Source organism: Pinus tabuliformis, chromosome 9 (assembly GCF_031772625.1).
Source record: "Pinus tabuliformis cultivar Carrire ecotype Pingquan chromosome 9, CPIR1, whole genome shotgun sequence".
Classification (NCBI taxonomy): Eukaryota; Viridiplantae; Streptophyta; class Pinopsida; order Pinales; family Pinaceae; genus Pinus; species Pinus tabuliformis.
The window spans coordinates 1,887,740,356-1,887,763,498 of record NC_142307.1 but is presented as its reverse complement, the minus strand read 5'-3'; positions in this window follow the sequence as shown (position 1 = coordinate 1,887,763,498).

The following is a 23,143-nucleotide window of genomic DNA, read 5'->3' as shown; positions in this document are numbered from 1 at the left end:
CTCCATTGTGACCAAGGTGACCAACCAGAATAACCACATTATGCAGGTCATCGAGGATGCATGTTGAATGGTCCCAGAGTTGGCCATTCTTGAGGAGGAACCAGTCGAGCTAAGCGTCCGCAAGCTGGCTATGGGGGTGCTCGATGCTTGTACTAAGATGGTGAGGGTTCAGTTGGAGTTGAACCTGCAGATCACAGAGTTACAGTTGAAGGCATAGCCTTCAACTCCACCACAAGTAAAGGAGCAATGGGTTGCCGCTATCATAGAAGTAGTAGCGACGGTTGACAGTGCAACAGTAGACTGCACAAAACTCTTTGAGCAAGCGTTTGAGGTCCTGACGAGCTTGCGGGAGGACCATACTGTAGAGCAACTAGAGACAAAAATGCGTGAGCTACAACAATGCTATGATAAGGTGTAAGGCACAGCACGAACCGTCACGCTCACATAGATATTTGTGAAGCTGTAGGAGGCCAAGAAGCTGAAAGAGCAGGTGGATGAAGGATTGCACAAGGAAGCAGTGTTGAAGGCACGATTGAAGCCCTGGCTAGATAAGGCTTACACAGTGACAACCTCTATGGAGGGAAAGCTTGCAACTCTACAAGCAACTCATCAAAAGCTTTAGGCTGATAGTTCAGTAGCAGTGAGCGAGTAGATGGTTGAAGACACAAAGGAAGCGGCCGCACAGTGCACTGCTGAGGTTGTGGTCATACGGGTTGAGCTGGGAGGTCTTCATGCTAATATCTCTGCGCCTACCGAGTGACGCGAGGGCAAGTCACGATGTTTGTGTTGGGGTCCTGTTGGGAATGGGATCCCCCAAGGACAGTTTTGGGGCTAAAAGCCCATGTTTTGGGTCCAATTTTGTAATAAAGTTGTAAATTCTCCACATTTTGTGGTCACGGAGCACAAAGATGTAATGAGTCATAAATGGTTGTCCACCCTAATTTTTTAAAGTAAAGTCACCTGTAAAGATCTTCCCATGGTCTGCGGACCATGGGATTGTATAAAGGAAGCTAAGTAAGTAAGCTCTAAGTAGGAAGTTGAGTCATGAATGCTAGATGAAGTCTTGAGGATAAGAAGAAATGTTGAAGTTCTGAGTCGTAGCGTAGGTAGAGGCTCTGCAGCTTAGTGCGTAGAGGCCTGGGGTGGAGTTTTGTAGCTGAGTGCGTGGACCCCTGTAGCTGTGTGCACAGGGTGGATAGAGTCTATAACAATTTTAAGATATCAATAAAGAGAAGCATTCTACATATTCTGCATCTTTGTTTCCTGTTAATGCATCTTGTTAGTTATGTATGAATTCCATTTATAATGCTTATGTGATGCACAAATATATGTAATCTCATTGGTTAATTGAATGCAATTAAGAATATATGTTTATGTGGTCCTAACTGAGATTGTTTAATAAGATAAGTAAGATACTTAAGCTAGTTTGGGAATCTTCATAGCACGCTACCCTAGTAGCGTGAAAGTATGTGAACCATAGGTTAGGGTTGCACAAAGGCCGATCGTACCCCTTCACGGAGGTAACAAAGGGTGGAGTAAAGGTTCAGATAGGCAAAGTCCTAGAACTCAATGACCAGTGCGAATTCAGAAATAGAAGGAATAAATTGACATCACAACCATCTCAGGTTGTGGAAACCTGGTTCCAACATCCCCCATACTACATCACAGGAATCCTGGTCTTATTAACTGAATAGCACTTCACGAAGAAGCCTGCACTACTCCCTCTTCATCACCTAAAGGAGGTGAAATCAATGGATTATATTAAGGACCCTTTCTTCCTCTATTCCTGTAAGTTTTTCCGCTTTGCATAGCTCTGAACATCAAGGTAGTTTCCTAACCCGCTTTTCGCAGAATAACATCTTAATCTAGGTGTTCAAAGATTTCAGGTACTTACCTCGTAGTCCTTTGAAAAACCATTGCTTTGCCTCGTTGTAGCTGACTGAGGTGTCGACCGCGAATTCAGTCACAAATCCTCCTATGTTGCAATCGAGCCAATGATCTACAATGTGGACAATTGTATCCTCAGAGGCTTCCAGTCTCTGTACTAACTCCAGGGTCCAAACAACAGGACCGTTAAGTCTCCACCTTCCTTGGCTATCTGGTAGCTTTGTGATTCACTCATATAGCTCAACCGAAAAGGAACATAAAAAGATCTTGTGGATTGTTGTATATAGGTACCTGTCCAACAACTGTTCCTTTATCAGCCACGGGTTCCTGTTCTCCTATGCCGTGAATTAGTGGATCTTCCTATCCAACCAGTCTCTAATCTCTTTCTTAGTTAGATTCCAGTGGTACGACATCACACATCTCTTATGCAGATTCCGGTCCTGGAAATGGAACCATTTGTTGGCTTTGTGGGGCCTGACCCAGGATCAACATTAATTAGCAAAACAAATCCCTACATTACTGGCCCTTTTGGCATTAACTTGAGGAGCGCGGACTGAAGTATCACCCGAAGCAGTATGGGGGGATGCTGGAACCACGTTTTCGCACCCTGATATGGTTGTGATGTCGGTTTATTCCTTCTATTTTTTCTTCCGTGCAGGTCGTTCAGTTCTAGGACTCTGTCTATCTAAACCTTGAATTCACCGTTTGGTACCTCCGTGAAGGGGTATGATCAGCCTTCGCGTAGCCCTAACCTGCAGTTTAGGTACTTTCACTCTGCTATGGCAGCGTGTTGTGCAGATTCCAAAATTAGCTAAAGTATCTTACTTAGCTTATTAAACAATCTCAGTTAGCATCGCATAAAAAAATCTTCTTGTTAGTCCCATAAATTGTCCACATTCTTGTCCTTTTTCCGTTTATAAACCACAACTATTTACCTATGTTTTACCCTTTTCACATATTCTCATCCTGCACTAGTCCAAGCATGGTGATATATTTCAGATGTACTTTATTATTCATATTTTATTTCAATTTAGCATTTAATTAATTATTTAATTCAGATTTCTTACTTTTAATGCACTTTCATAACTTATCCTAATCTCCAATAAATACTTGGTAAATAAAGCCACTTAACGTGACTGCTAATTTAAGTGTAGGATCAGATCTCGCACTTTTGCCAGCACAACGAATTTTGCACAACAGATCCAGACTTCCCTAACCATCGCCGCGTTTTCTGCATCATTGACCATGAAGACCAGATCCGCCAAAGGCAGCCAAAGACAAGACTGAAGTTGCAGATTGCTTGAACGGACGCTGGAGATTTGGCCCAAGACAGCAAGTTCAATTGTCTATATTTAAAGGCCGAGAGGCTAAAATCTACATTTTGTTATGTAAACGGTTGACCGAATGGCCTGTACTAAGTTTTAGTAGTTACGGCCTTTGGCCGACGGTCTATAAATCGCAGAATGTAAATAGAATTAGGAGATTAGTAGATAGAGGAGATAACATCACTATGTTCTAGGTGTATTGTATATTTTTGTTATCACCCAAATCTGGGCTAGAATCTATATTCCACGATGTACTTTGCCTTTGCAAATTAATAGAAAGAAGGAGCATCGCCTCATTCTTTTCAAATATTATCTGTTCCTTTAAGCCAACGATTCTGATCTGAATTATTGAGTAGCATCATTTCTTAGATGGGAAACGAGCCAACCCAGCTAGTTTACCCTATTTTTAGTTTCGTATTTATTTATGTGTTCTTATTGTTAAAGTGTGATTTAATTGAATTCTATTTCCATGCACATATATTCTTGCCAAAGTGTGAGTGGATCCATCATGTGAATTAGTTAGATTTACTTTCCCACAATTTCCTTTCATGCAATTTATTTCAGGTTGTTTTCGCCACCTGGTCCAAGCTGGAGAAATGAACCTGTACCAGTGCACGTTGGTGTGATTAATCCTTTCCTGCAATTTCCTTTCATGCGATTTATTTCAGTTGGTTTTCCCCCCCTGGTCCAAGCAGGAGAAATGAACCTACACCAGTGCACATTGGCGTGATTAATCCTTTTCTGCAATTTCCTTTCATGCGATTTGTTTCAGTTGGATTTCCTCACCTGGTCCAGGCAAGAGAAATGAACCACACCAGTGCACGTTGATGTGCTGCAGCAAGTATTTCTAGTCTCTTCCATGCAATGTTTCTTTTCTGTTCTCCTAAGCAATATATATATATATATGTATATATGTATATATATATATATATATATGTATATATATATATATATATATATATATATATATATATATATATATATATATATATGTATATATATATATATATATATATATATATATATATACATGTATATATATATATACATGTATATATATATATACATGTATATATATATATATACATATATATATATATACATAGATATATATATATATATATACATATATATATATATATATACATATATATATATATATACATATATATATATATATATATATATTTTGGATTTCCTCACCTGGTCCAGGCAAGAGAAATGAACCACACCAGTGCACGTTGATGTGCTGCAGCAAGTATTTCTAGTCTCTTCCATGCAATGTTTCTTTTCTGTTCTCCTAAGCAATATATATATATATATATATATATATGTATATATATACATATATATATATATATATGTATATATATATATATATATATATATATATATATATATGTATATATATATATATATATATATATATATATATATAGATATATATATATATACATACATATATATATATACATATATATATATATATATATACATATATATATATACATATATATATATATATATATACATATATATATATATATATATATTTTGGAAACATCTACATGTGCAAATTATTTCTGCAATTAAGTTTCATTTGCAATAGTTAACGCTTATTTTGAGAACTGATAATGAAGTGCAAGGAAATCTTCTCAGGTGCAAGAACTAGTTTCTTGTCACAGGATCCGAGTGCTCAGAACCCTTAAGGTTCGAGCCCTTGTGTGAAGTCAAGAATATTTGGTAAGACACAACTTATACCTCTCACATAAATCTTTGCGCTTGCACTAGTGCAAGCAGATTGCGATAAGTGCAACTGACTAGTGCAAGAAGGAAATCTTTAAGAAGTAGATTTAAGGGCCACTTTACGAGACTGCTAAAGTGTTTCTACTAAAGAAAAATATAAGCATATACTCAGTAATTAAACATTGATCAATTGGAGTGATTGTCTTTTTATTTTGATTCCTTTGCAAATGCATTCTTTCTTGTTCCAGAACTAGATTACTTTGATGATTCAGTTGCCTTTTACTCTTTCCAATTTGATTCTCCAAGTTTCCATTTAAGAAGGTAGGAATTTACATCATAAAGGTTCATAACATCTCTGGCATTGCCTATGCTTCATCTCTAAGTTTATGGATCCCCCAGGTTGACAATTAAGTGTTGAGGAGTTGCTTAAGTTAAATACATGCACCCAACGTTTTTTTGTCGTTGCCGGGGAGGTGTTGATTTGGTAATGTCAAACACACACATGACAACAACAAAATATTAAAGATAAGCAGGAGAGTACCTCTATTATTAACAAATGATATACATTTATAGTACATTCATATGACCTTTGGTTTCGTATTCCAAGGTCTCTTGGACTTCCTCAGTCTATTTGGCTTCCACACCAACCCTTAGAGGATTAGGTGTCCAACATCCTATTAATCCAAAGGGTTATGTATGAGTTCAAGAAGATATCTGTAATAAAAAACGTGCAAAAATGCATGGGAGCACTAGGCTGAATGTGCTCTCTAAAATGTTGGTATAAAGGGTGGTGGTTTAAGGATGACCACCAACACTGGAACGCTTAATGAAGTTCCCAAAACTCTTCCAATTCTTCCATGAAGCTTAGGTCTTCTGCTACAGGAAGTGCTCCTGATGTTTTGAAGAGGGAAACCTTCAACCAATAAAGGGAGGTCTCAACTTGTGATGGTTTAAGGATTACCACTAACTCTGGAATGCTTAATGCAATTCCTGGAACTCTTCCGAAACTAGCAAGAATCTGAAGTCTTCTACTAGAGGAAGTGTCCCAATTCTTTGAAGATGTGTCACGAACTGAAGGCATGCTCAGGGGCATCTTTGTCTCAGGTTACAACTCTGAATCTGGTATGGCAGGTTGTGGCTCAGGCTCGCTTGATGTGGATTTGATGCTTGTAGATGACCATCATTTCCCCCCCTGTCAGATACAAGGTGAGATGATGGAGAAAATTTCTGAACTGCAAGACTGTTCAATACTATAGAACAACTTCATACATATGACTAAAATATCTTTTTCGTTGCTGATGCCCATTGCCAAGAAGCAATCCATCCAAGATGATCTTTGTTCTTGCAGTAAGCTTGTTTCTGAAGCATCTGTGTAAAGAATGGGTGGCTTTATGACAGTGCTCACATGGATGAAGATCAAAACAATGATCTTTCATATTGCCAACTCGGTCACAGTGTTGGAATTTCACAATCTGTTGTTGCTGTGGAAGAAGAGTAGACTCTGGAATAGCTGAAGGTAAACTATCGTGAAGGAATCCAACACTCTGAAATTGAATGGGCTTTGAGTAATCTGGAATATGAAAGGGAACCTCCTTATCATATCCAAGACCTATTTTGTGCTTGTTGTGGACAAGCTCTTCCCAAGGTCTGATGATGGGCTTGGGAAGTGGAAACAAAATTTCTACTTTTGCATGCAAATCTGCTTTTGAACAGGGCACTAGATGTGATTCAACCTCAACTTTGTATTGTTGATGTTGATGGGAGTCTGTATCAATATTCTGAATAGGTTCAGAATTACTACGCTTCTATTGAAGCTCATCTTGCTGGAACTGAGAATCTAGTTGCAGAAAATCAATCTTTTCCTGTGTATTTTGTAGGCAGTTTATGATATTGGAAAGATTGTCCTTGTTGATGTTTACCATCCCATCATCATTGGACTATATCAAAGTATTTAATAAATTTAATACATCATAAATTAGATCCATTTTCTCCAACTATACTATTAATACCTTAGGCTATAATTTACATAAAACTGGTTGATTAAATGAGAATTTGCAAGTTTGCAGACCAAATGGACTATAACTACAATCACTATAACCTCCTCTTTCTTTTTTTCTTTCTTTCTTTTTTTAATATGACTACTCAAACACTACAATGAATCTTAATGAACAATCAACATGAATATGCCTCAACTAGCATTAATATTTGCTTACATTGATTTGGAACTTCATGTTGGATATAATGACCTAATAAATCAAATTATGCGTATGAATTGAATGCAGGTCACATGAAACTCTCTAACTCCAACCTTCAGACCAATATGATAGTTATATCCATCTATTCTCTGTGCTCTCTTGCTTAACACTATGCTACAAACTCCACTGTGCACCTAGGCATTCTAATTCAACGTGATGCAAAGACGAGCCATTGATGATTGCCAGGAATTATTGCAGCGAACTTCAGACCTTGTTACAGAATGCCTGTGGAAGATGAAAAGCTATACTGGAAAGTATTTGAAACAGAACCAGACAGTCTATATGCAGACTTGGGTTAGCGCAGCTCCCACTAATCAAGATACCTATCTGGAAAGCTTGAAGGAGGCAAACATAAGCCTCAAGAATTTCTCGTTGGCCAAAAGTGTTTCAAATACCTAGTGGTCTGTCAGTAAATCATTGCGTTTATTGAGGAAAATTCCTTTGGGTGATGGTAATAATCCTCAAAAGCGTATTGTCCATGGAAATCGTCTTCTGGAAGAGTGCCATCTTCATTTTGAGGACGATTTTAGTTCACATTTTGGACCAATAGAGAATGGTTTCCCTTCTTGGATGTGAAATGCTAATCGAATAAGGCTTCTACAAACCAGCCCTAATGATGGTGGAATTTCAGCAGACGGTATTGTGACCGTGGCTTAGAATGGTAGCGGTAATTACACAACTGTCACTGATGCTATTAATGCTTCTCCATCCCCATCGCTTCGATTTCCAGTAATCATAGTGGTGTTTATAGCATTGCCAATCAACATGATATTCCTCTTATATTTGGCTATCGCTATGTTTTCCTGGTAAACACCCTCTCGAATGAGAGCTTTGATACCATGGTTTCGCTTCAATGGATCTCAAAATGCATAGGCCGAGGATGACTGTCATTGGTTTACACAAATGCTATTCTTGCACAACACCTCCAGGAAGCAACTTGATGTTCAAGTTGGAGCTATGTTCGATGCGTCAACACAAACATTCAATACAATGTGTAGAGAATAAAATTCTCAGTCGAATTTCAATGGAATTACCTTCAATCGATGATTCCATCAAAATATTCACCTTGTTTTTGGAGATCTAGTTCTCAAAGGCATGCGGAGCAATACAATGTGTATAGTAATTTGAATGCACAACGTATATGGCACCTTGGAGGGCAGAATGCAGTAAAAATTTTCTTCAGTTTGGCATTGAAGGTTTCCTTCAAACCCTAGACCATACTTGTATCAAGGCGTTTTTCATCATTCCCACAACATCATCGAACATTTTTTCTATCCCTGCTAAAACTTCTACAAAGAGCCAGAAGGTCGGTGACTCTCCAGCGAGGTCAGGGAGTGTTATATTCATGCATAGGGAATCACCAACATTTAGATGCAATATTCGGCTCGGTCTCTTCTACGCACCCGTATCCCAACGTTTAGATTCAATATGCCCCTCGGTCTCTTCTACACATCTGTCTCATAGTAGTGAGGTAAAGGGTGTAGGCTTGAGCACAAGAATAAACATCTGACAAGATAGGAACGTCAAAGATGTGAGAAAGTCTGAGTAGAAAGGGGCGTTAACTTCAATTTTCCAGAAGTCATAGAACCCTCTTAAAATAACCAAGTAACCATATCGACACACCATAAAATTAGTAGCTCACAATAAATAGGCAGAGCAAAAATACACCTACAGCTCTGATACCATGTCAAACACACACATGATAGCAACAAAATATTAAAGATAAGCAGGAGAGTACCTCTATTCTTAACAAATGATATACATTTATAGTACATTCATATGACCTTTGGTTTCGTATTTCAAGGTCTCTTGGACTTCCTTAGTCTATTCGGCTTCCACACCAACCCTTAGAAGATTAGGTTTCCAACAATAAAAAAAAAAATTGTTCGATGTAATAGGGGTAAGTTTGCTTTTATCTTTTTTCTGGACTGTGCTTCTATTGTTTGGGAAAGTTTCTTTGAAAGAATTTTACTGGTGTTGATTATTCTTTGCAGCTTTTTATTAGAAGTTGATTCTCTATTTTTCTTTTGAGATGAATTCCTAGAAGAGGTAGATGTACGAAGCCCACTAAAGGCCGAGGAAATAATGATAAATCCAAAAACAAAATTCATATTGGGTCTTCTCCTGTAGGAATTAGTTCCAAAATTCAAACCCATCACACGGGAACAATCCACCTGGACTCTGGTGTCAGTAGCTCAGGTGTGGTTTAGCCGAGAGAGGGGAAGGAGGAGACTACTAGTAGTCAATCTTCTCAGCTTGTTGAGAGTGGTTCACGCGAAGGGGAAACAATGGAATATCGTGAAGATCACACAGAAGGAACTGGTGAGAACCAGGTAAATGAGGAACAATCCACTTTTGAGTTTCCAATTGTGGATCCTGATACTATTTCATAGATGAAGAATATTCCACCATCATCTCTTCCTCATTTCCATGGTAAAATTCATGAAGATCCTGACTCTTTTTTATTCGAATTTGACATTTTGTGTAGAAGTTATGACTATTCAAATGAAGCTCAGAAGTTGAGATTGTTTCCTGCTACTCTCAAAGACTCAGCTTTGTGCTGGTTTATGGGGCTAGGAGGGAACACCATAACTTCTTGGGATCAGATGAAGAGAGTGTTTTTGTGAAAATATCAACAATATTGCAAAACTTGAGACATGCAAGATGAAATCTCTACAATGGTGCAGAATGATGATGAAACTCTTGAGGATTACTTAGAAAGATTTCTGTATATTTTACAAAGGTCGAAGCTTAAGTTTGATTCTAGTACTATTAGAACTTTGTTCTTGCATGGACTTACTGATGATGCTAGAAATAATTTGAACCTGTTAGGACAAGGTGATATTTCTCAGAAAAATTTTGATCAGATCTGTGATTTGTGCAGGAAATTTTCAAGGAATCAGTATAGATCCAGTAGAGGAATTCGCAGTAGAAACAGAAAAATCGAATCTATTGATGATATGATTATTGGACTATAAAATAAAATGGAAACTATGAATATTCAAATAATGAATATTGTTAGCAAACAGTTAGACTCTTTGAAATTTCAGCAAAAACTTATAAAAGAACAAGATTCATTATGTATTTTATGTCCTAAATGTAGAGATAAGCATCCTCCTAAAGAGTGTCCTCTTAATTTGAAGGAAACTAATAAGTGTGTTATTTGTGCAAACGACCATACCACATAAAAGTGTCCCTCTATACCAGGACTTAAAGCTATAGTCAAAGGGGAACAACTTGAAGCTGAATACTTATATGCCATGGAAGCAAGGAGGAATTGGCCTCAGGTAAGTGCAGGTATGGCTCCTGAATTCTCTCCAAACTATTTTGGTTATAATGCACATGCATATTCATATCCTAACACTAATCATTCTCAGTAGTGGCAGTATGGGAATCAATTTTAGCATGTCCAGCCTTCTCCACCATGGAAACAAGGTTGGAGAGGGCCAAACCATCCACAGTATTCCTATCAACCACCTATGCAGTCATATCCACCTACATATGCATCTTATCCAATGTCTCAGCCATATTTACCTCAAATTCAGTCTACTCTACCTTTGCCTTTACCCCCACCATTTTGACCTCCTTAGTTTCCTGCTTAACCTATACCCAATCCTAATAATAATAAAGTAGTGCAAATGATCTATGTAATGAACCCACCTTTACCATTCAGGTACTAGTCTATTCTAGTTAGGGTTCATGATATCCAATTGAGATCAAGGAGGACTGTAACTTTATAAAACCAGAAGAAACCTATGGTAATTATTGAAGAGAAAGGAGAGGAGGAGACTCCTAACCATTCTACAGAAGTTGTCACCAAGCAACCCATTCCCTTACCTTCTGAATCCTTACCATCCTCTTCTAACCAGGCTCCCTTTCCAGAAATTCTAGCCGTGGAAGGAAGTGAGCCTCTTTCTGAGACTAGCTTGGTTTCGAAACTCAGGAACCCTTTTATTAAGTTACCTTTGTTTCAGGACATTAAAGAGATCCCCATTTGTACTAAGATCATTAAGGAACTCTACCTCAAGAAAGTAGGGAGGAATATATTAGAACCCCAAACCATTCAATTCGTTGGTAGGGCAACAGAGTTGATGACAGGATGCATGTCTATGGAGAAATATATGGATCCCGGAAACCCTGTTGTCTCAGTTCAAATTGGTGATGTCCTTGTCTCTAATGTTCTTATAGACCTAGGGGAAGCCATTAATGTCATGACTAAACAAACCATGGATTAACTTTGGTTATCTCATCTTCAGCCTACTCCCACTATGCTTGAATTGGCAGATAGATCTAAAATCAAGCCAGAAGGAGTATTGGATGATGTGATCATTGCATTAGATTCTTGGGAATATCCCGTTGATTTCATTGTGCTTCAGCCAAAGAACCCGGTAGGAGGACATCCCTTTATCCTAGGTCAACCATGGCTTGCTATAGTTGATGCATATATTGGATTTCATTCCACAAACATGTATATTTCTCATGGAGATTCTAGGAAGAAAGTTACCTAGCATCCTCCTACCAGATCGATTCAGAACCTTCGAGATACCTTATGGTTGGGTCAAAGTAGTGATGAGGAGACTCAATCTATTTCTCTTATACATCATTATACTAGGTCTTCACAAGAAGATGAGATTCAAGATTTTTTGAATAATCTAGACACTATGCCTAATTTTGAGCCATTGAGCCAAATTTTTAGCCTTGATTTTCAAGAGAATCATGATTCTCATTCTTCTATACCACCGCCTTTGACCACCCACATGATTTTTATCAAGCCTGATACTACTCTTGTTGAGATTAGCCCTGGTAAACCCTTTCGTATTAGTTTAGATCTAGACTCATCTTAGCAAGCACAACTTGTAAACTTGTTGCAAAACCATCTTTGTGCCTTTGCATGGGGTTATGAGGATATGAAATGAATTCCTCCTGAAACCTATACACATCATATTTACATTCAAGAAGGAGCCCGACCTATTCGACAGCCCCAAAGGCATATGAATCCAGCCCTGAAAGATGTTGTGAAGGAAGAATTACAAAAACTTTTAGATGTTGGTTTCATCTATCCTATTTCTGACAGTCAGTGGGTCTCTCCATTAGTGTTGGTTCCTAAGAAATATGGGAGATGGCTTATTTGTATTGACTATTGAGAATTAAACAAATCCACTCTCAAAGATTACTTTCCTATTCCTTTTATGGACCAGGTGCTTGATACCCATGCAGGAAATAAATACTTTTCCTTTTTGTATGGCTTCAGTAGTTACAACAAGATACAGATTGTAGCCAAAGATTAGGACAAAACTACTTTTACATGTCCTTGGGGAAGATTTGCTTATAGAGTGCTCCCCTTTGGTTTATGTAATGCCCTGCCTACCTTTCAAAGGGCAGTCCTGGCTATTTTTGTTGATCTAGAATGTGTAGAAATTTATATGGATGACTTTTCTGTGTTTGGTGAGTCTTTTCAAGAGGCTCTAAAAAATTTGGAAAAAGTACTTCTTCGCTGCCATGAAGCCCATCTTGCCTTGAGTGACAAGAAATGCATGTTAATGTGCAATGCAGGAGTGGTTCTTGGCCATTTTATTTCTGATAAAGGTATCCAGGCTAACCTAGCTAAGATTGAGATCATTTTGTGTCTTCATGCACCCAAGACTCAAAGGGAAGTAAGAGGTTTTTTAGGACATGTTGGTTACTATAGTAGATTCATTGAAATTTTTTCTAGGATAGCTACCCCTCTTTTTCGACTTCTAGATAAGGATAGTGAGTTTTCTTGGTCCACAGCTTGCCCACAGTCCTTTGAAACATTGAATGAAAAGTCAAAACGGACACCAGTTTTGAGAGGTCCAAACTAGTCCCTACCTTTTCACATTTCCTCTAATGCTTCAGAATTGGCTATTGGCACATCTTTAGGACAGCAGGAAAATGAGCAATCCTATTCCATCTATTTTATTAGTAAGAATTTGTCTCCCGCTGAATTAAATTACACAGTAGAGAAAGAGTTTTTAGCTGTGATTTTTGCAATTAACAAGCTCAGGCACTATATTACAGGGTATGAAGTCTTTGTACATACTGACCATTCCGCAATTAAATATTTGATGAATAAACCATTGACTAGCGGTAGAGTGACTAGGTGGTTGTTATTGTTGCAGGAATTTAATATTACTATTGTTGATAGACTAGGAAAATCTAATGTGGTAGCAGATTTTATTTCAAGATTGAATAATCCTGGTGAAGTAACCCCTGTTAATGTTTATTTCCCTGACGAACATCTTTTTGCTATGTCAACAAACTCCCCATGGTTTGCTGACATTGTTAACTATTTAGTCATTGGAAAGACACCACCCCACTTGTCTACTCGTGAAAAGCGGAATATTATTTAAAAAAGTGTTACATACTCCTGGATTCAAGGAGATCTCTTTTACATTGGTCCATATCGGATTATCCGTAAAAGTGTAAGAGAGGAAGAAGTGTTTGACATTTTAAAATCTACCCATGATGAACCTTGTGGAGGACACGTCGCTGATAAGCGGACTGCATATAAGGTATTACGTGGTGGCTACTTTTGGCCTTCTTTGTTTAAGGATGCCAAACAGTATGTCAGATAGTGTGATAGTTGTTAGTGAATAGGCCAGCCTAATCAAACTAATGAGATGCCTTTATGCCCACAAGTTGTGATTGAGCCTTTTGAAAAATGGGTTATTCATTTTATAGGGCCAATAAGTCCAACTTCATTAAGTAAAAGCATATTTTGGTTTGTACATATTTTGTTACAAAATGGGTAGAAGCTAAAGCTATTTCCTTTGCTACAGAAAGGGTTGTTGTTGATTTCCATTTTACTGAATTTTGTACTAGATTTGGTGGGCCTAGAGAGATTGTTTCTGAAATTGGTCCGCAGTTTGGGGTAACTACCATGGATATTTTTATTCAAGTAACATTTAATTCTTGTTGTAGTATTTTTTTTTTCTTGCACCAGTGCAAGCACGTTAAAATATACAATAGTGCAAATAGAGTAGCGCAATATAGGTAGTGCAAGCAGGTCAGTACAAGCACATACCTTGTCAGAGATATAATGCATTTTGTTCTTTCCATGCAATATAGCATGCATCATAAAGAAGTGGTTATTATGAAAATTTAAAAGAAGTCTTTTCATTCGATCATTAAGTAATTTATGTTATCATGTATTAATTAGGGAGAAAAATATTTAAGTACAAAGTGTTTATGGTTAGAAATCGTGATCATTTTAATGAATGCTAAAGGTATTTTTTTAATGAATTATGAAGATGATGTGGATTATGTAACCATTTCTAGGCTATGATTACACCTCTTGCGAAATGATCCTTTATGTCCTCCATTTGAAATCATTACCTTGCCCAACGATTAAATCACCTCCACAAAGTACCCCTAATCCATCTGGCACACCTTTCAAAGGATGCTATGCGTCCATGGTGATTTAAGGGATGTATTAAGTGATAATTTAAATGATTGGATGGTGAGTTGGAAAAGGGAGGTGGATGGTTGGGCCCCTATCCATAAGAATCCATCTTCCTCGTTGTTTCATGTAGAAGAGAGTGGACTGTTCATAGTTGTTAAGAAATTATGCCGCCCATTAGAAGTGAGTCGTCACCCCTTAGGAAAGTAGAGCAAACCGCCGAATACTACAATAGTCTTGCACTATTGTAGGAATCAAGGTTTCTTCAGTTATTATAGAGGTTTGATGGGCATGACAGGAAGGTGGCCCTATAATTTACCAAGAGTTTTAAGGACAGCTGAGTCAAAATTGGCCTCTTGAGGTTCAAGGTCACAGAAGAGTTCATCTCAGAGGCCACAGGCTTAGAGAACATTGGTGAGCAATGGTTCAAGAATAAGAAGTAAGAAAATAAGCGGTGGTGGCAATTTGTCATTGATAAGAAAATGCAGGTGAATTAGAAGAACGACCTCCCCTGCAGTGCCCTGCTGGATTAATGGCGAGATATACTTTATATTTTGCAAATTTTTTTGACCTACGTGGGATGCTATTCCTTCACATTTGTTTACCATTTCATAATATTGCTACATTTTGAAGCGGGCCAACACCTCCGGTGGAAAATCAATTTCCCCCACTTCTTGCTCAAGAGTTTAGAGAGGATGGCCAAGGGCGTGAAAATTGTACGAGAAGACCAGGCTGACCAAAAATTATACCATCATGGGTTAATCAAGATCTTGGTCAAGAAGGAGTTGGAACCAAAGGCATGACATAGGAAACATTATTAGAGTAGTTATAGAAAGAGACACCTGCTGGGGAAAAAAAAAAGACACTGCTAGTCCACGTACAAGCAGGGATCTAGTTAAAAACAATGTGGGAGGTTCTTCTCGCAATGGTAGAAAAGGAAAGAGACCCATAGAGACAGCGGAAGAGGAAGCCCCATCTTCAATGGAGAAGGTGACCATCACCTCCATTGAGAAGAAGCCCTCCCATTAGACTACCTCTCCAGTTCATACAAGTGCCTCTGAAGGGCATAATTTGTCAGTCCTTGCAGACGTGGTGATCCACACTAGAGAAAATGAATTTTAAGAAATAGAAGATGATGCCTTGCTGGCTAATTTGGAAGAAGAAAGAAGAATCGAGTGCAAGAAAGAATTTGGTTGAAGGGTCAGATGTTGTTATGGCGCAGTCCCCATTTTGACAGGGTACTGAATCCCCTGCCACAACAGTTAAAGAGAAGGAATCACAGGGTACTGAATCCCCTGCCACAGAAGTTAAAGAGAAGGAAGCACAGGGTAGTGAACCCCCTGCCACAATAGTTAAAGAGAAGGAGGCACATGATACTGAAATGCCTCCACCTGACGAGTTGGAGACATAAGTCTCTCATCTTAGTAGTCGTATAGTCAAGCTGGAACACCATGTTTGGGACTTAGAAGAGCTTATGGTTATAGAGCAGGATGATAAGAAACATATTAAGGAAGAATTGACCATGGAGGTCAAGAGGTAGAAAAGAGAAGTCAAGGTGTGGAAGTATCGAGCTTTGCAATGTTTTAATCATCTCAGGAAGGCGATAAAGAAATTGAATATCAAAGAGAAGAAGTCCAAAATAGTGCAAGCCGACATTAATATTACAGTACAGGATTGAAGTGAAGCACTCAAATTTTTTATTTTTTTGAAACAAGTAAAAAGTTGTGTGAGGAAACACAACAACTTAAGGATGGGAGGATGTTAGTCCCCTAAATTGTCCCCATTCTTGTCCTTTTTCACTTTATAAACCACAACTATTTACCTATGTTTTACCCTTTTCACATAACCTCATCCTACACTAGTCCAAGCATGGTGATATATTTCACATGTACTTTATTCTTCATATTTTATTTCAATTTAGCATTTTATTAATTATTTAATTAATATTTCTTACTTTTAATGCACTTTTGTAACTTATCCTTATCTCTGATAAATACTTGGTAAATAAAGCCACTTAATGTGATTATTGATTTAAGTGTAGGATCACATCTCGCACTATTGCCAGCGCAGCGAATCCGCACAGCAGATCTGGACTTCCCTAACCATTAACACATTTTTTGCATCGCTGCCACGAAGACCAGATCAGCCAAAGGCAGCCAAGGACAAGACTGAAGTTTCAGGTTTCTTGAATAGAAGCTGAAGATTTGGCCCACGGCCAGCAAGTTCACTTGTCTATATTTAAAGGCCGAGAGGCTAAAATCTACATTTTGTTATGTAAACGGTTGATCGAATAGCCTGTACTAAGTTTAGTAGTCACGATGTTGGGCTAACGGTCTATAAATCACATATTGTAAATAGAATTAGGAGATTAGTAGATAGAGGAGATAACAACACTGTGTTCCAAGCGTATTGTATATTTTTGTTATCACCCAAATCTGGGATGGACTTTGTATTCCACGATGTTCTTTTCCTTTGCGAATTAATAGAAAGAAGGAGCTCCACCTCATTCTTTTCAAATCTTATCTGTTCTTTTAAGCCAATGAGTCTGATATGAATTATTGAGTAGCGTCATTTCTTAGACAGGAAATGAGTTGGTTGGCTAGGGCCCATCCAACCCAGCTTGTTTACCCTATTTTCGGTTTCGTACTTATTTATGTATTCTTATTTTGAAAGTGTGATTTAATTGAATTATATTTCCATGCACATATATTCCTGCCAAAGTGTGAGTGGATTCGTCGTGTGAATTAGTTATATTTACCTTCCTGCAATTTCCTTTCATGCAATTTATTTCAGTTTGTTTTCCGTGCCTAGTCCAAGCATGAGAAATGAACCAGGAGCAGTGCATGTTGGTGTGATTAATCCTTTCCTGCAATTTCCTTTCATGTGATTTATTTTAGTTGGTTTTCGCCGCCTGGTCCAAGTAGGAGAAATGAACTTGCACGAGTGCACGTTGGTGTGATTAATCCTTTCCTACAATTTCCTTTCATGTGATTTTTCAGTTGGTTTTCCTCACCTGGTCCAAGCAGGAAAAATGAACCTACATCAGTGCACGTTGGTGTGTTGCAGTAAGTATTTCTAGTATGTTTCATGCAATGTTTCTTTTCCATTCTCCTAAGTAATATATATATATATATATATATATATATATATATATATATATATATATATATCTATATATATATATATATATATATATATATATATATATATATATATATATATATATATATATATATATATATATATATATATATATATATATATACAGATGTATATGTATATATATATATATATATATATATATGCAGATGGTAGGTTAACTCTTTAGTGGTTGTTTCCAGTTATAGTTGTTTACTTTTATTCTACATACAGCTAAGATTGGAAACGTCTACATGTGCAAATTATTTCTGTAATTAAGTTTCATTTGCAATAGCTAATTCCTATTTTGAGAACCAATAACGAAGTGCAAGGAGCTCTGCTTGGGTGCAAGAACTGGTTTATTGTCACAGGATTCGAGTGCTCAGAGCCCTTGAGGTTCGAGCCCTTGCATGAAGTCAAGAATCTTTGGTAGGACACAAGTTATACCTCTCACATAAATATTTGCACCTACACTAGTGCAAGCAGATTATGATAAGTGCAGGACTGACTAGTGCAAGAAGAAAATCTTTAAGAAAGCAGGTTTAAGGGCCACTTTACGAGACTGCTAAAGTGTTTCTACTAAACAGAAATATAAGAATATACTCAGTGATTAAACATTGATCAATTGAAGTGATTGTATTTTTATTTTGATTCCTTTGCAAATGCATTCTTTCTTGTTCCAGCACCAGATTACTTTGATGATTCAGTTGCCTTTTACTTTTTCCAATTTTATTTTGCAAGTTTCCATTTAAGAAGGTACGAATTTACATTAGAAAGGTTCATACCATCTTTGGCATTACCTGTGCTTCATCTCTAAGTTTACAGATCCCCAGGGTTGACAATTAATTGTTGAGGATTTTCTTAAGTGAAATTCCTACACCCAACAATTCTTACTTGTGTTCAATTAACCAATGGAATTACATAAATTCGCACATCAGGTAACCATTATAAATGAAATTCATACATAATTTACCAGATGCATTAACATGAAACAAAAACGCAAAATACGTAGAATGCTTCTCTTTATTGATATCTTCAAATGGTTACAGACTCTATCTGCCCTGCGCACACAGCTACAGGGGTACGCGCACTCAGTTGGGGACTTCCACCCTAGGCCTATGCGCAATCAGCTACAGAGCCTCTACCTAAGCTACGACTCAGAACTTAGACTTTTCTCCTTATCCTCCAGACATCATATACCCTTCATGACTCAACTTCCTACTTAGAGCTTGCTTACTTAGCTCCTTTTATACAATCCCATGGTCCACGAACTATGGGCAGATCTTTACAACCGACTTTACTTTACAAAATTAAGGCGGACAACCCTTTATGACTCATTACATCTTCGCACTAAGTGAACCACAAAATCTGGAGACTTTATAACTTTATTACAATATTCGACCCAAAACATGGGGTTTTAGCCCCAAAACTGTCCTTGGGGGATCTCATTCGCAACAACATGAATTTTCTTCATAAAACCCGTGTATGTATGCAACCTTGCTTTGTAGGAATCACATATACTTTCTCAAACTTTACCTTTACTATCCATTTTTGTTTGAACTAATATTCCTGTTTCCATAAAATCTATATTAGTTTGCATAATCATCTTGTTCTCACAATGTTGACATCTTTATCAAGTAGGTTTCTGTTAGCCTCCTCTTGCAACAGGTGTTCATTTTTCATCATTGACATTTTTACATGCCAAATATGTCATACTTTGCAGGCTACAGCGTTCCATATTTCCACAAGATGCCATGAAATGTGCTAGTCCAAATGCTACTACTGTATTCCAATTTTGATGAGTTGTTCCATTTTTGAAGATTTCTTTCAGTTAAGGGAAGGCCAAACAGTTTAATATTGGCCTCCCTAGGTTTCAATTTCCTGTTGTAGAATATAGAGAATGATATCTGTCCAAACAGTTTAATCTTGGCAGAGTTGTAGATAGGTAGAGAATCAAAGGAGCCCAACTGCTTAATCTGGATCCTTGGCAGAAATAAGTGTAGACTTAGATAGGAGAACGGAAAAAAGAAAAAATTGTAAAGTTCGGTATGCAAGTCTAAATGCACCCAAACCAAAAAGAAGAAAAAATGTTAGGAAAAGTAGACTGGGTAGGTAGTTTTTGAGGTTGCAGAATGATGATTCATGATCAATTATGTGTTTTAAAGTGGTATACCTTTTCAGATCACAGTCATGATGCAGTTTTTCACCTGGAGGAACTCAAGCCGGACATTACTAACTCCCCTTCTTCTTTCCCCAAATCACTTACTAACTCCCCTAAAGAGGTCAAGATCTGCTTGATTCCTCTTAGTTTCATCATGTTCCATAACATTGCCCTTGGTGAAGATCTGCTTCACTCAAGTATTTTCATTCTTCTTTTACAAAGTTCTATTCCCCAAAATGGCCTAAGGTCCCCTACCTTAGCGCTTTCTGGTCACCTCCATATTAATTACTAACTATATTATTTAACTCCCTACATCATTTCCCCTTCCCTTACTAAAAGCACTATATAACTCCCCTATGTATATATTCCCATCCCTGGGCATTATAGCCATATTTATCAAAGTCTTGGAAATGCTGAGTTCATCCGGAACCCAGCATTAGCCTTCCGTGTCCTGGGATTAGCCTAACATTTGGTTAGGCTAATAACCTTCCTCATTCACCCCTTTACCCCTCAAAACCTTCGATCTTTCCCCTCTGCAATCATTTCTCAAAAATTAATGTTTGAAAGTTTTATTAAACATTATTTAAACGCATTTCCCCACCCAAGCCTTATATAAAAACCCCAAAACCCATTTTCCTAAGTTCAAACCCCCCCGCCACATCGCATTCTTCATTAAATATTTGGGCGGGCCTTGTCCTTTAACCACCCACCAGATAACCATCTCGTCAACCCTCCGATCTGCCCCCTCCCCAACCGACGGCTCTCGCCGATTTCAGAGCGCCCCCTGCTTCCGGATGTTAGCCTCCGATATTACAGTGGTTTTCTCCCCGTACAGGAGGACGCACGTCCGCTTTCTATTGCGTCGGAGCCGCTCTGACAGAAACCGCCCCCATACAAAAGGCGGTCCGATGGAAACCATAAACCGCCTGTTCCCCCCCTGACGACTGCGCCAAGACCTCGCCACATAATCTACAGACGTCGTCCTCCTGCCGAGTCACCCTTGCCACGTCACTACCACCATGTCCCTGCCACGTCATCCACCGTACATTCTGAAGTCATCTCGCTGACGTCATCATGCTGATGTCATCCACCGTACCAGGTCCCGCTCGCTTACGTCATGCTGACGTCATCATCAGTTTTTGGAGCGAAAGGCGAAAATCGTGCTTAGGAAGCCTGGAATCAGTTTCTGAGGTAGTTTTTCATGCGCAACTAGCGCTAATTGCGCATGGCTATGGGAAATGAGCCGAAGTGGAAAACCCCTCATTGCACAGCCCCCAGCAAGCCCGAAAGGCGCCGAAGGACCCGTTTTCTTTGCGAAGCATGCAGAAAGGATCAGAAGACAGTTCTAAAAGAAACAGAGGGCCAAACAGCGGCCATTAATTTGTGATTTGACCCACAACGAAGGAGAGACACAATCCAATTCATTTTTCAAAGAGTATCAGAGGAGAGATGAAGCAGCAAAGTGTACCAGTTAAATTGTTTAATGGAAACCTTCAATTCCCAAAGCAGGTTACATTGAATGGCAGCCAACAAAGTCAAACCAAGTTGTGCAAACCTATCCCAGCTCTCAAATCACAGTTAAAGCATTTAAAGCCACCGAACTACAATGGAGCAGAAGCCCATGCACAGTTATTATAGAAACACTGCACCAAGCCACCGAGGACAACACATTTACTCAGTTTTGATACGGCTACCCTCAGCGTAGCTCAAGATATTTTCTTGCATTTATTTCTGGATAGAATTAGGTTAAAAGTAATCATTTCTCAGACCTGTTTAGGTCAGGTTGTAATAAAGGCAACTAGGAGTTTTTTTCCCTATATATACCACCCTCTGTACTGTTTTAAGGGTTGGTCGATTGATAATTCTCACTAGAGACTCGCACTGTATACCTGAGACTGTTTCTATAATCAAAGATTGTTGAAAGCCTGGAGAAGGCACTGTCTGATGTGTTGTTAATGATTTCTAGAGACTGAAAGATGGAATTCCTGCGCTGTAGCATGAAACAATAAGTGCATCTTACCTTTGTTCATTGTTTACCACTATCTAAATAGCAGAAAGAAAGATTAGCCTAGAACTTGTTTAGATACACTCTATGCTCAATTTTTGTTGTTTCTTTATGTTTTCATCTGAATGAATTGGTAATGAATATGAATTCCTTCTGGCTCATATTTACCCTAATTCACTTGTGTTTGCCAATTATCTAGGGATTCTTTACTGCCCCTAGGTAGGGCTTCGTTGCTTCCATCTGTTAAGCTGATTGAGAGATTCTTAACTGCCTCTCATTACTTAGCATTCACTCCATCCTTTAACCTGAAACATTGTTTCATGCGCAGTTACCTTGCTCCATACCTCTCTTGTGACCAAGAAAACACACCAGCAGTCGTACTCTTTGACTCCATGCCCAATGGTTTGAAACTTTCACACTATACCTGCCTCTTTACCTGAAAACATCAATCTTCCCACCAAAATCAAAACAAAAACTCCTGAATTCAATAGCTAGCCTAAAATCCTTTCAAATAAAGCTAAATCATAAAGAGAGAGCCCTCTCTGATTGCAAGTGGGCTAGGACCTGCAGTCCAAAGTTGGTTTGTGGTTACCTCGGCCGTATCCTTTCTGGAGCTTAAGGACAACCTGAGTGATAACATAATGGCGACTCCACTGGGGACCAATCCTCAGATAAGTTCATAAGTCAAGTTGGAAAGCTCCACTGGGAACCCTCCTCAGTTAATTTCATGAAAAAGGTTGTAAAATTCCACTGGAAAAAGTTGACTTTCTAATTGCTGTATATTCTTGAAAACTATAGATGAAGCCTGAATGTCAGCCAGGAAGCCTTTGAAACTATTCTTGTTTTACATTTACAGGAGAAGATAAAAGCTGCTTCAGTCAATCTTCATGCTAGTTTTAAAGCTATACACAGCTATTCCAAAATCTGATCAGTTCCTTGCTAATTGCAAAAACATTCCAAGAATAATACCAAAAAGCAAGTTCAGAAGCTGGCTCCCAAGAAGAATCCACGATATACAAGGTCAAATCCAGATCCAGACCCTCTAGCTATTTTTGAAAATCCAAACCTAATCCCTAAGATCCTTAGGAAGCAAGAAAGACAGGAATATTTTGCTGATTTGAGTCCTGAAGTAGCCCTCCCAAGTTGTGTTCCAACTCCTGTCAAAGTTTTATTCCGCTCAACTCCTGCTTCCCCTGGTTCATCATC